This window comes from Mustela putorius, unplaced genomic scaffold (assembly GCF_011764305.1).
Source record: "Mustela putorius furo isolate JIRA1106 unplaced genomic scaffold, ASM1176430v1.1 tig00000721_pilon_pilon_pilon, whole genome shotgun sequence".
NCBI lineage: Eukaryota > Metazoa > Chordata > Mammalia > Carnivora > Mustelidae > Mustela > Mustela putorius.
Genome location: NW_025421456.1, coordinates 3,632,305 through 3,643,704, shown reverse-complemented (window position 1 = coordinate 3,643,704; position 11,400 = coordinate 3,632,305). Strand labels below are relative to the sequence as shown.

General features: G+C 40.8%; 1 protein-coding gene across 1 annotated transcript in view; it reads right to left on the bottom strand.

Annotated features, from left to right (window-relative positions):
• SPATA5 (spermatogenesis associated 5) overlaps positions 1-11,400 on the bottom strand; it is a 332,472-nt gene that overhangs the window by 5,148 nt on the left and 315,924 nt on the right. The window lies entirely within an intron of this gene.

Genomic DNA, 11,400 nt, shown 5'->3' with positions numbered 1-11,400 from the left:
ATTGTCAAGGGGAAAGGTGCACTGTCATTGAGAAATAACCTTGAACATTTACTAAGAATGCAGTAATACATATTGGGTTAGAGGACTGAAATGGAAGCTTTGGGACAAAAAAATTTTACAAATGGTGATCTGTTGTCCCATTTGATGAAAATAATGTGGCATCAATGAACAGCTGAGGGGTTTTCTTTTCTGTATTAAGCTTTGAAAGGGTGAGGGCATTTTAGAAAAATTACCTCTCTCTCTCTCTGTTGTGGACTGATTGCTATAGAAACTAAGAAGGGCTTTCAATTCAAAGTAGGTTGTTTCTCTATCTCTAAAGTTTGCGAGACAACATAGTGAGGTAAGTGCATGTATGTCTATGCATATATCTCACTACAGTGTATTCAGGGCCCACACAATTCATCATTCTGCTGGCATCACATTCAAAACCACACGTGGTCTAGGACTGGCCAGTGATGGGGGAATTCTGGTGAATCTCTCCCATGAGGCTATAGAAGAATCTCATGAGAAGATGTGTAGAATAAATGAATTTGAATCACAGACTGTCTGGAATGTTAAACCAACCCGTTTAGAAAGAAAACTCTTGGCACTAGAACACCTTAACATCTTTGGCAAAAAAGATTTTGGAAGCTTTCCCCTAATCCCTTCACCATATCCTCCTCTTCCTCCATCAGCTGCAGACTAGATCATTTAAATGAATTATTAGCCAACTACCAGCAAGGTTGCTTTTGCCATTAGGCTGTGACTGTTTTGGCTGGCTCTGTAAAACTGGGTGTCTGTTGTCTGTGTTCTTTTTCAGTTTTGATTAAAAAACAAATACCCAGCCTTTTAAGATCTATATATGCCTTGCTGCAAAAGTACCAGTTGAGAAAATGAGAAAATGAGACAAAAGACAAGCAGAGTGGGCCCAAGATTTCACTTCACCATCAGAGCTAAACTAAGACACATTGTTGTTGCGGTGGCCACGACACCCATTTATTTGGTGCCAGCATGTCACAAATTCTCTTCCCAGGGATTCTGTAATAATAATAGAGCTATCAGATATCTGAAAAACAATATAAAATAAGCAGGAACTCTCTATATGAAAGATTTAGGCATATTTAACTGAGTTCCTAAGAGGTAGGAAAGGAAAAGATTTTTCATGAAAATGTTCAGAAATCTTCAAAACAAAGTCACTGAGGAAAATAGTAATCGTTTTCAAATGCAGGCAAAAAGTACCTCAGCGAGGAAAGAGGACATATAAGTATGAATTTTCATGCTATGCTTGCCCGCTGAAAAAAGCAGTGCCTTTCGAACAACAATACAGCAATAACTGGATTACGTGAGACAACTGCACTTGGGAGGGGTGTGGGGAAGCAACTTCCCAGGATGAGAAGGCTCTTGACCATTGAACCTTGGGAAATCTAATTACCTCACTTTTAAATGCAAAAGGGCAAAAGAGGCAATTGTGCAGAATTCTGAATGCCATGAAGAATAAGAACAATGTCTTACTTCACTGTGGAAAAAAAAAAAAAAGAAAAAGAAAAGAAACCTCTTATACATAGCCTACGGTTCTTTCCCCCAATCCACCACGAGACCAGAAGAGTTTAAACAGGTGGCTCAGCTTAGCAAAAGAGAAACAGGCATATTGCGAAAATTAAAACTCACATGGTTTCTAAGCAGGCAGTAGTAATTAAAAATAAAAAAAAAAATTGATGTGGTAAACAGTCAAGGCAAAGACTTTACCAAAACCTAATCGGTAGGAAGGAAAACCTGAAGAGTTGGATGCTACTTCGGGTAGTCATCGACCGGTGCTATAACCCTGCCCTTGCTCGTTCCAGTTTGGCAGTCGCACCATCTTCTTTCCTGGGGCGCTGGAAGACTAGGACCCCACTATTGATTTAAGTACAGTTGCTTCCATTTCCAGATAAGGCCTGGGTAGGCAGTATGCGCCCTCCTGTTCCGTGGACTGTAAGCAGATTATGGGAAGGACATCAGGAACACAAATCCACGAGCAGCTTTTAAGGCTGGGAAAAAAGCACGCCGCCCCAAGGAGGCCTAATCAGGGAGCTAAAAACCGCTCCACTTCCCACAGGCAGGCTGACATTCTAACAGAACTGCCGTCACGAAGCTCCCAGGTGCCTCGCAGGGGTTATCTGTCCTCCAGAGGAAGGCGGGAGGGTAACAAAGTCCCGAAGGCAGCTTAGCCCACAGCTGAAGTTCTGCTGGGTTCCCGTCACCCCACTCTGCAGGCAAAGAAGGCGCTCAGATCTGAGCAGAAAAAGAAGTGGGCGATTTTAAAAGTGCTAGAGGAGAAGGCGTGTGCACAGGGTGACCTCCCGGGACGAGAAACGTGGCTCTGGGTGGCTGAATGCGAACACCTAGTTCCCTGGGCTCCTGGCAGGGCTGCTTCGACGCTCTTGGGGCAATGGCCACTGCAGCCTCGGGATCTGTAACGTCGAGGACAAGGACGGGGCCAGGCGGCAGTCCTCCGCGCGGGCAGAGAGCGTCGTTAGAGAGGGGGCCGGGGAGGAGAGACGCCGCAGCCGGCCCCGGCAGCTGCACGGAATCCACGCGGAGGCAGAGCCGAGCTTCCCCGGCCCCGCGGCGGGCGCGCAGCGGCCGCTCCTGCTGTTGGGCAAGAAGAAAGCGCGCCTTCCAGTGAGGCCTAAATGTGCTTTCAGCTTCTTTGTATTTCAAGTGTACTAAATAGCTTTAAAGAATCTACCAAAAGAAACGGGCTGCAGTGCTTTAAAAAGTCTTAGGTATTTTCAAGAAAGTGGTTTTTGTGAAAAGCATCTTCTGTCTGGAACACCTGTGACCTGTTGAGCTTAATTGGGCTGCAGCTGGCGCTGATTGTGCGCAGCCGCCGGCGGCCGCGGGCGGACATTGTGTGCGCTCCCGCCCGCCCGCCCCCTCGCCTTTCTTTTCTCTTTCACAGCCCCGCGACCTCCTTCCCCTGTGTGTCTGAGGGATTAGGAGCCCAGTAGAGAGTGGTGTCCTGCTGTTTGCGAACAGCGTGCACTGGAGGTGCTTCAAGGAGGAGGCTACCTGGGAGATTATGTGCTCCCGTGGACGCCGAGGGCCCATTCTCCCCGGCGCATTGAGACGCGCTGAAAGGTGGCTGAATGGCCCGGGCATGAAAGATGGGGCTGAAGGGAGCGCAGCAGGCTCCTGGCCGCGGAGCAGCAGATGGAAGTCCGACTGTCACGCGCGGGCACGCACGGCCAGGGCCGCCCCAAACTGCCAAGAAAGCAGCTCCGGAGCGCAAAACAGGGCGGGAATTCAGAGGGGAAGCCAGTGGCACTTCTTTAGGGTACTTTTGATGACACCTAACCACAACGGCGCTGGGGTGGAAGTGAGGGTTTTGAGGGGGGCAAATTCCAGATTTAAGGAAACTACCTAACTGTTGCCCTTGGGTTAAAGTCCCTTGACTTGTCTGCAGAATAAACCCTAGCATAATCCATCCAACTGGGATTATGTTAGGGTCATACTATTTAGAATGCAACACAGAATGCCACTGAGTCAAAGGAAAGTAAGAATTTCTGTAAAAACACATGAAAGCACAATGACATCAAAGAAGGTGGGAAAAGCCCTAGGTTGCTGAATTTTACTGCTTTCAAGTTATTCTGAGGTCTCTAAAATAGATAGCTGAAGTATATGTACAGCAAGTGAGCAAACTTTCTTCTGCACGGAGGCCACACTAGTTCCTACTTTTTAAAAATTTACAAAGGAATCCATCATTCCACAGAGCCTTGGGGCAGGACAGATGTGGAGATTTCATTCTTATTGTTTCTACAACCATCAGCACTTAGGGGAATTTTAAGTGTTTCTAACATTAATTGAACCACACAAGATCAAAAAGGGTATTTTTAGTTTTGAAGAAAACATACCAACTGTTAAAGGAATGGAGAAAGCAGGAACCCCGTGGCAGGGAAGGAGAGGGTGAGAGGGCAAATAGATGGTTGAACCCCTATTCATTCCTTTATCCAAGAAGTCTTTATTGACCAGAAATAAGGTACCCAGGGGAATATAGTGGTGAAGAAAACAAAATGCTTTCACGGAACAAGATGTACAGACTACTGGCTAATCTATTTACTCTTCAAGGTTCAGTGTAAATGTTTCCATTGGGAGGCATTCCTGGAGGCAATTTCACTTAACTCCCCAGGCCTGATTGCTTTAGGATCACTTGTTTTATGGTTTGGTAGCAACTTGAACTATTCTATCATGTTACAATTGTCAGAAGGGATATAAAGTTATTTGTGGTAAATGTCTATCTCCCTCACTAGACTGGAATTCCCATGGAGGCTCTTTAGTCTTTGCTCCACTCTACTCCTCAAACATACCAGGTTAGCATGTCTCTTGACCTTTGGGAATCTGCAAAAAAGGTCTCCCGCTAAGGTCATCTCTGAATAGTGATATAAATTAATTTTTGCCTTCACACACACACACACACACACACACACCCCTGCTGTTGACAACTGCAGCCAAGATAATTATCTACTATGGACTAAAAAAGTAAAAATGTCTTGAGAACAATGGGTCATTCTAGTTGAGGTGTATATTTGTGAGTCTTAAGGCTGATGACCAGGCTATGGCCAGAAAGCTAGAAGAGACACAAGACTTTGGGTAAAAGCATCCAGAATGGGGGGAGCTTGGGGTTGGCCCCAGGCAAAGAGGAGAGAAAGAGCAGGGCAGGGCATGTTCTTGGGAGATGAAACCCAGCAAAGGTCAGCCTGCTGAAGGACTCCCCTTTAAGTCTGGAGGGTTTGATTCTTCTTGCCACTGTTGTGGGAGATAGGGAAATAGTGGCTGGGGTCAAGGTGAGTGGGTGGAGGATTTAGGTAGTGTGTTCAACCACACCCTATGTTTCCTCACCTGTCAGCCATCTTCACTGCCATCCCCCACATCTTGCCCCTACCAACCCCCAACACAAACCTAAAATGCCTCCTTGGAAACTCTGTAGCTTCAGAGATGCCCTGGGTAGCCTTCTTTGAATTCTGTCTAATTTGTGATCTTTGAACATTCACGAAGTGGAGTATTTGGGAGTTAGAACCTTTCTCCCCTTTATGGCCAGTCCTTTTTTATTTTTTATTTTTGAACTATAATTGACATATGACATTATATTAGTTTCAGGTATATAACATGATTCAGTACATTTATTATTGTGAAATGATAACTACAGTATAACGCCTATCATCATTGCATTTTTTGTGTGTGATGAAGGCTTTTAAGATGTACCCTCTTAGTTACTTTCAAATATACAATACACTATTATGAACTATGGTCACTATACTATACATTACCTCTCCAGGAAATACTTATTTCTTAACTGGAAGTTTGTAACTTTTGACCACCTTCACCCATTCAGTCATGCTATACCGAGTCTTAATCTTTAATAAACTCCTTTCTCTTTTTCCATTTTCTGAGCAGCTGCATGCTGGTCTAACTGATCAGCAGTCTTGCATGGTATCTCTAAAATAATTTTAAAAAGTATGGTATTGTGTTAATAGCTATCTGTGTTAAACAAACAAAAAAAAAAATGACTTGACAATTTGTAGCTAACTGAGGGGCATCTGAAGATAGGTTCTGGGGAGCAAACACTAAGTATACCACCAGCACATGACAGGGAGTGAAAAGACAATACAATTACTTATCTTGTACTTATTTTATGGATATCACATTTTATACAAAATGTCACTTTTGTGCATTTATTGGCCATATAATAAAGATTTTTAACCTAGAGTCCTTAGATATCCAAATAGGTCTAAGGATATACTGAAACCTATGAAAACTTATACACAAAATTTCCTTTTTTTTCTAGAGAGATGGTTCAAAGTGTTCATCATATTCTAAAAAGAAACCATTACCCCAAAAGTCTTAAGATCCACTGTTCTATATTTCAAACCTTCCTAAATCCTATGAATGCTTCATAATATCTATCTTCCTCTTTCTAGAATGTATTTGTCTAGAATTATCACAGTTGAGGAGTATAGGAGTTGCAATATGGAGTTAATAACTGTAAAGGGAAAGTAGTTTTTGCTTTTTTAGATCTTCCTCTTGTACCGTATAAACATTCAACAGCTGCCCCTAGGTATAACTTTCTTAGGTCTTTATTGACATGAAGAGGAACCTAAAGACCAATATCTTATCTTGCTTATTTAAAAAAAGCTAAGGTAATACACTAAGACTGCAAAGTTAAGAATGCTAATTAAGGAATGAAAAGCCAAGTATCCAAGATAAGATTAGAATTTACAAGTGACAAATATTAACTATGTGTAATTTTAGTTAACCCATAAATGAATTTTTAGATTTAAATAACTAATGTAGGTTTTTTTTTTTTTTAAGATTTTATTTATTTATTTCACAGAGAGAGATCACAAGTAGACGGAGAGGCAGGCAGAGAGAGAGAGAGAGAGAGAGATGGAAGCAGGATGGGGGACTTGATCCCAGGACCCTGAGATCACGACCTGAGCCGAAGGCAGCGGCTTAACCCACTGAGCCACCCAGGCGCCCCACTAATGTAGGTTTTAATATTTGGTAATAACATTATACATTGGGTATTTAGAAGCTGATGGGCTTGTTTTTTTATCTGCAAAATTATATGGCCTATTGTCTTGTAAGGAGTGAGACACACTTTGAACTCTATTTACTGCATGTCCATTAAAAAGAAAAAAAAATTGATTTTACTGATTTGAAAGCCAGTAGTAAGATATAGCTCTTAAAAAAATATATATATAGGGAAGCCTGGGTGGCTCAGTTGGTTAAGCAGCTGCCTTCAGCTCAGGTCATGAACCCAGCGTCCTGGGATCGAGTCCCACATCAGGCTCCTTGCTCCGCAGGGAGCCTGCTTCTCCCTCTGACTCTGCCTTCCACTCTGTCTGCCTGTGCTCGCTTTCGCTCGCGCTCTCTCTCTGACAAATAAATAAATAAAATCTTAAAAAAAAATATATATATATGTGTGTGTGTGTGTGTGTGTGTGTGTGAGAGAGAGAGAGATATAACTTAGAAGAAGTTATAAATATTTGTAAAATCCACATAGCACAATCACTTTCATTAGTTACTCATAATCCAAGTCAAGGTGGGAAATAAAGATAATTTAGTTTATGAAGGCTTTAACCAAAACACTCATATGTTTCTCTCTTCTGACCATTAAGTCCATTACATAATGGACTATGAAACCTAACCATTCCTTCTTAACTACTGTTAACCAAACTCCTTTGCAAGATGCTTATGACAGAATAAGGCTTCTGTCAAGTTTAGCAATGAAAAAGCCAGAAAGTCTCCTAAAGAAAGACTGAAAAATGTCTACTTGTAAAGACCAAACTAAAAACTATGAGAAAGCCCTCAGAGCAATCAACAGACATGGAAACAGTTGTGGGAAAAGACATAGATGAAACTACTTATTGATAGTTAAGAAATCATGTTTCAAAAAAATTAATTAAAATGGTGCCTTAAATTATACCTTAGTGGGACTGGTTTGGTTATGAGAAATGTAGCAGTTGGTACATGTTTAGAGCTAATGAGGGATTTTTAAAGCACAGATTATTCACCTAGTTCTTAAAACCTAAAGACATAAAATTGAGTGAATCTGAGTATGTGGATTTCAAGACTGTATCTATACTTCTACCTCATTTTATATTAGGTGAGCTTTCCTCAGATTTCTAATAATCAAAAAATGTTGGTCATTTTCATTGGGTCATCATCATTGGGAAAAAACTAGTAGACATTTCTAATGATGGAATTTTTTTTTCATAGAGATGAATCAACTGAACACAAGGGAATTATAATACAATGGAAATGATTTTGCAATCTTAATGTATCGTCTATTATAAATGATAAATATGGACATAAAAGCACTCTGTAATGTTGTAAAGTAGAGAAAATTGAAGCAAGTGTCAAGACTTTCCTCTTATGGGTGTACTTTTTCATTTGCAGATCTGATTGCTAGACTTTAGATAGAGTACACCTGGTAATTGAGCACTTCCATTTTAGCACAGTGGTATCTAACTGGAAATAAACCCATTCTATCTTTCCTAAGTGTGTTCAAGATGTCTATTGTACTCATTCCATATTTACACCAAAGAGTATGCAAGCCAAGGGAAATGTTGGATTATTTTACAGGTCTCTCCTGTTCTCTCCCCCATCCTACTCTGTTCTCTACATTACACTATGTTCTCTACATCAACATATACACATATACATAGGAATGCAGACAATTGTGTATGTGCACATACAGACACAAGCACACATGCATGTGCACACTCATTTGCAGATGCAATGTAAGTTCACAAGATGTGATGTAAGTTTAAGCACTATACTAAAGGGGCACATAGGTGGCTCTGTGGGTTGAGCAGCTGACCCCTGATTTTAGCTCAGTTGTGATCTCAGGGTTGTGGGATTGGGCCCCGCATAGGGTTCTGTGCTCAGTCTGCTGTCCCTATGCCCGCTCCCCCTCTCGTGCTGTCTCTTTAAAATAAATAAATAAACAAATAAGTAAACAGTCTTTAAAAAGTGTGATGTACATTTTACCATCAGTAGTTCTGAAGCCTGGCATTTGTAAATCTTTTAAAATCCCATCACTCTGGCAGCAACCCAGCATAGCTGTGCCTTTAACAAAAGATTTCTGTAATAAAACGAGATTTTACATGCTGAAACAAAATATTTTAAAACATCTTTCTGCCGACTGCTCATTTCAGTAATATTTGTGGAATTTAAAACCCACACACACATACACAAATGTTCCCATGGAAGATTAGGCTAAGTTTTAGGTTAACCTCAGAATTATTAAATTTTTATATCAATCTTTTAATGAACACTTTTCATTTATTTTCTTTAAGAAGAAACCCAAGTCTTGAAAGACTTTCAGGCCATGTATTCTTTAATTGCCATAACAAATGCGACCAGGCTAACTTTAATCAAAGGAGACTCGTGAGTAGTTTTCACACTACATTTGTGAATGCCTCTGAGCAAGGTGGACTGAATTCTGCCTCAGCTTCTCTTATGTCTGCAAATATGTGTAATCAGCTGTGACATCTGCTGTATATTAGGGCTAAACTGCTAGGGACAGAAACCTAATTTGAAGGAGGTATTTATTATAAGGATATTATTGAATCTAACAGAACCTAAGGACAAGAGTGAGGCTGGGCTCAGCAGACCAACTGGGACCAGAGACTGGGACATTATCAGGACTCTCTCTCCCTAATTTTGATCTTGGCTTCTCTCTGTACTTGGTTGGGTTGAGTTTTAGTCCTCCTTAAGTACATAGGGGTTTTTCCCACATGGAAGAAAACATGGCAAAAATGTTTTATATCTTACAGCTTCAGCTACCACGAAGTACTCATTTTCTCAGTTCCGGTTATGAAAACTCTTGTGGAAAGGAGCCTGAGTAGCCTGGTCCAATCACTGTGACTGGGGAAGAGGGTATGAAGATGGGGTCAAATTGAGGGAGATCATTCCTCTGTACCCAGATCAACTGTGTGTGTGTGTGTGTGTGTGAGTGTGTGTGCGGTCACACTGGGATGACTGAGCAACTCTGCAGTTTTTTGGGGACAGGAAGTGAATATTCTTGGGGGCTGGAAGTACAGATAATATTATAAGGCAGGCTTATGTTGGTGGGTGGAGGGAATGAGAGAGAGAATGCAAAAAGTGGCTTTTATACTCTTCTATATGTAAGTCAATTTATGTGGCTTATATATCGTTTCCTCTCAAATGCTGTCTTGGCAACATGTATAATCTCTATAGAGATTGTATAATCTCTAACTGTTCTGTTGAGAAGGTGCCACTCTGGAACTCATGCCCAGTGGTGCAACTGTCTCCCTTGCTCCCAGCTGCCATTTTCTTAGACCACGCTGCTCATCAGGGGTCCAGATAACATTCTGAGCTGTACAACTGATTTCCAGGCCACAGATATTATCCAAAATAATTTTTTTTGGAAATGACCATGGACTTTATAGGAAAAATTAAAGCTGTTCTTTTGAATGATGATTTCAACATGCGTTACAGTCAATGCTATCTATATGTTAAATTCATTCTCTTTCTTAGCAACTGAGAAGTCACAGTGAAAATCAGAAAAGAAAGCAAACAAAAACTCAACTTTTTTGTGGGGGAGGGGTCATAAATAGCTAATAGATACAAGCCTCAAGTCTGGAGCTGTTTAGTTTGGAAGTTTATGGAAATTTCATTTGGAGACAGTCCCTAAATTCAATTGTAACTGCAAAAGCATGTAACTGGAAATGCGTGCTGACAAGGCCTACGGAGCAATGGGAATGAAATAGACAGCATTCGAAGCTTGGAAACTGACTTCATTCTACCAGCTAAGAGGCCGAAAGATGCTTGCCAAGTGTCTTTCACAACAGCGCCACCCTGCTTTGTAAATTTGCCCAATTCTTGCCCCTGAGAATAGAGGAGAAAGGGGAGATAGAGGAGACTGAAATCCTTAGCAAACATTTAGGGAGACAATAATTACCCCCCTTTATTTTCTTTTTAAATTACAGAAAATTCAAAAATACACCACAGCAGAGAGAATAATGTACTGTGCACTCTCATTTGCCTGATACTTAGCTTTAGCAATGAGCAACCCATGCCTGATCTTGTTTCATCTTCACTCTAATCCTCACCCCAACACAGCACTAGGTTTTTGAAGCAAATCCCAGAATCATAACATTCAATTCATAAATATTTCAGCATATATCTAAAGGAATGTTTAAAAAATTTTTATTTATTTATTTGACAGAGAGAGAGCACAAGCAGGCATGCCGCAGAGGGAGAGGGAGAAGGAGAAGCAGGCTCCCCAATGAGAAGAAAGCCCGATGTGGGGCTCAATCCCAGGATGCTGGGATCATGACCTGAGCTGAAGGCAGACGTTTAAATGAGCCACCCAGGTGCCCCTAAAGGAATTTTTTTTTTTAAGAAAAATTTTTAAAAGCATAACCACATCATTATTTCACATTAAAAACAGCAATTCTTTAATATTATCAATATTTAGTATTAAAATTTTGCCAATTACTCATAAATGTATTCCATGCTATTTTGTGGAGACTGGGATCAAAATAAGACCTAAACTTTGTATTAGTTACTGTACTTCATCTCTAAAAAATTCTCTCCCTCTCTTCCTTACAATTTATGTTGAATAAACTAGATTATATGTGCTATACAGTTTCTCACATTCTTTATTTTCTTGACAGGATCTCTGTGTGTGATTTAACACAATCCTCTGGGTCCTGTATTTTCTGTAAACTCACAATAAGATCTAGAGGCTTGAGTGGCTGGATATTTTGGGAACAAATTCTTCATATGTGATGTTGGAATACTTAGCGTTTAGTAATCTTTTATGGTTTATAGTCACTTGTGAATGTCTAAGTTCTTTATTAAATATACAAAATGGTGCTATTTGTTATTCCTTCTCCATTTATTGGCTGG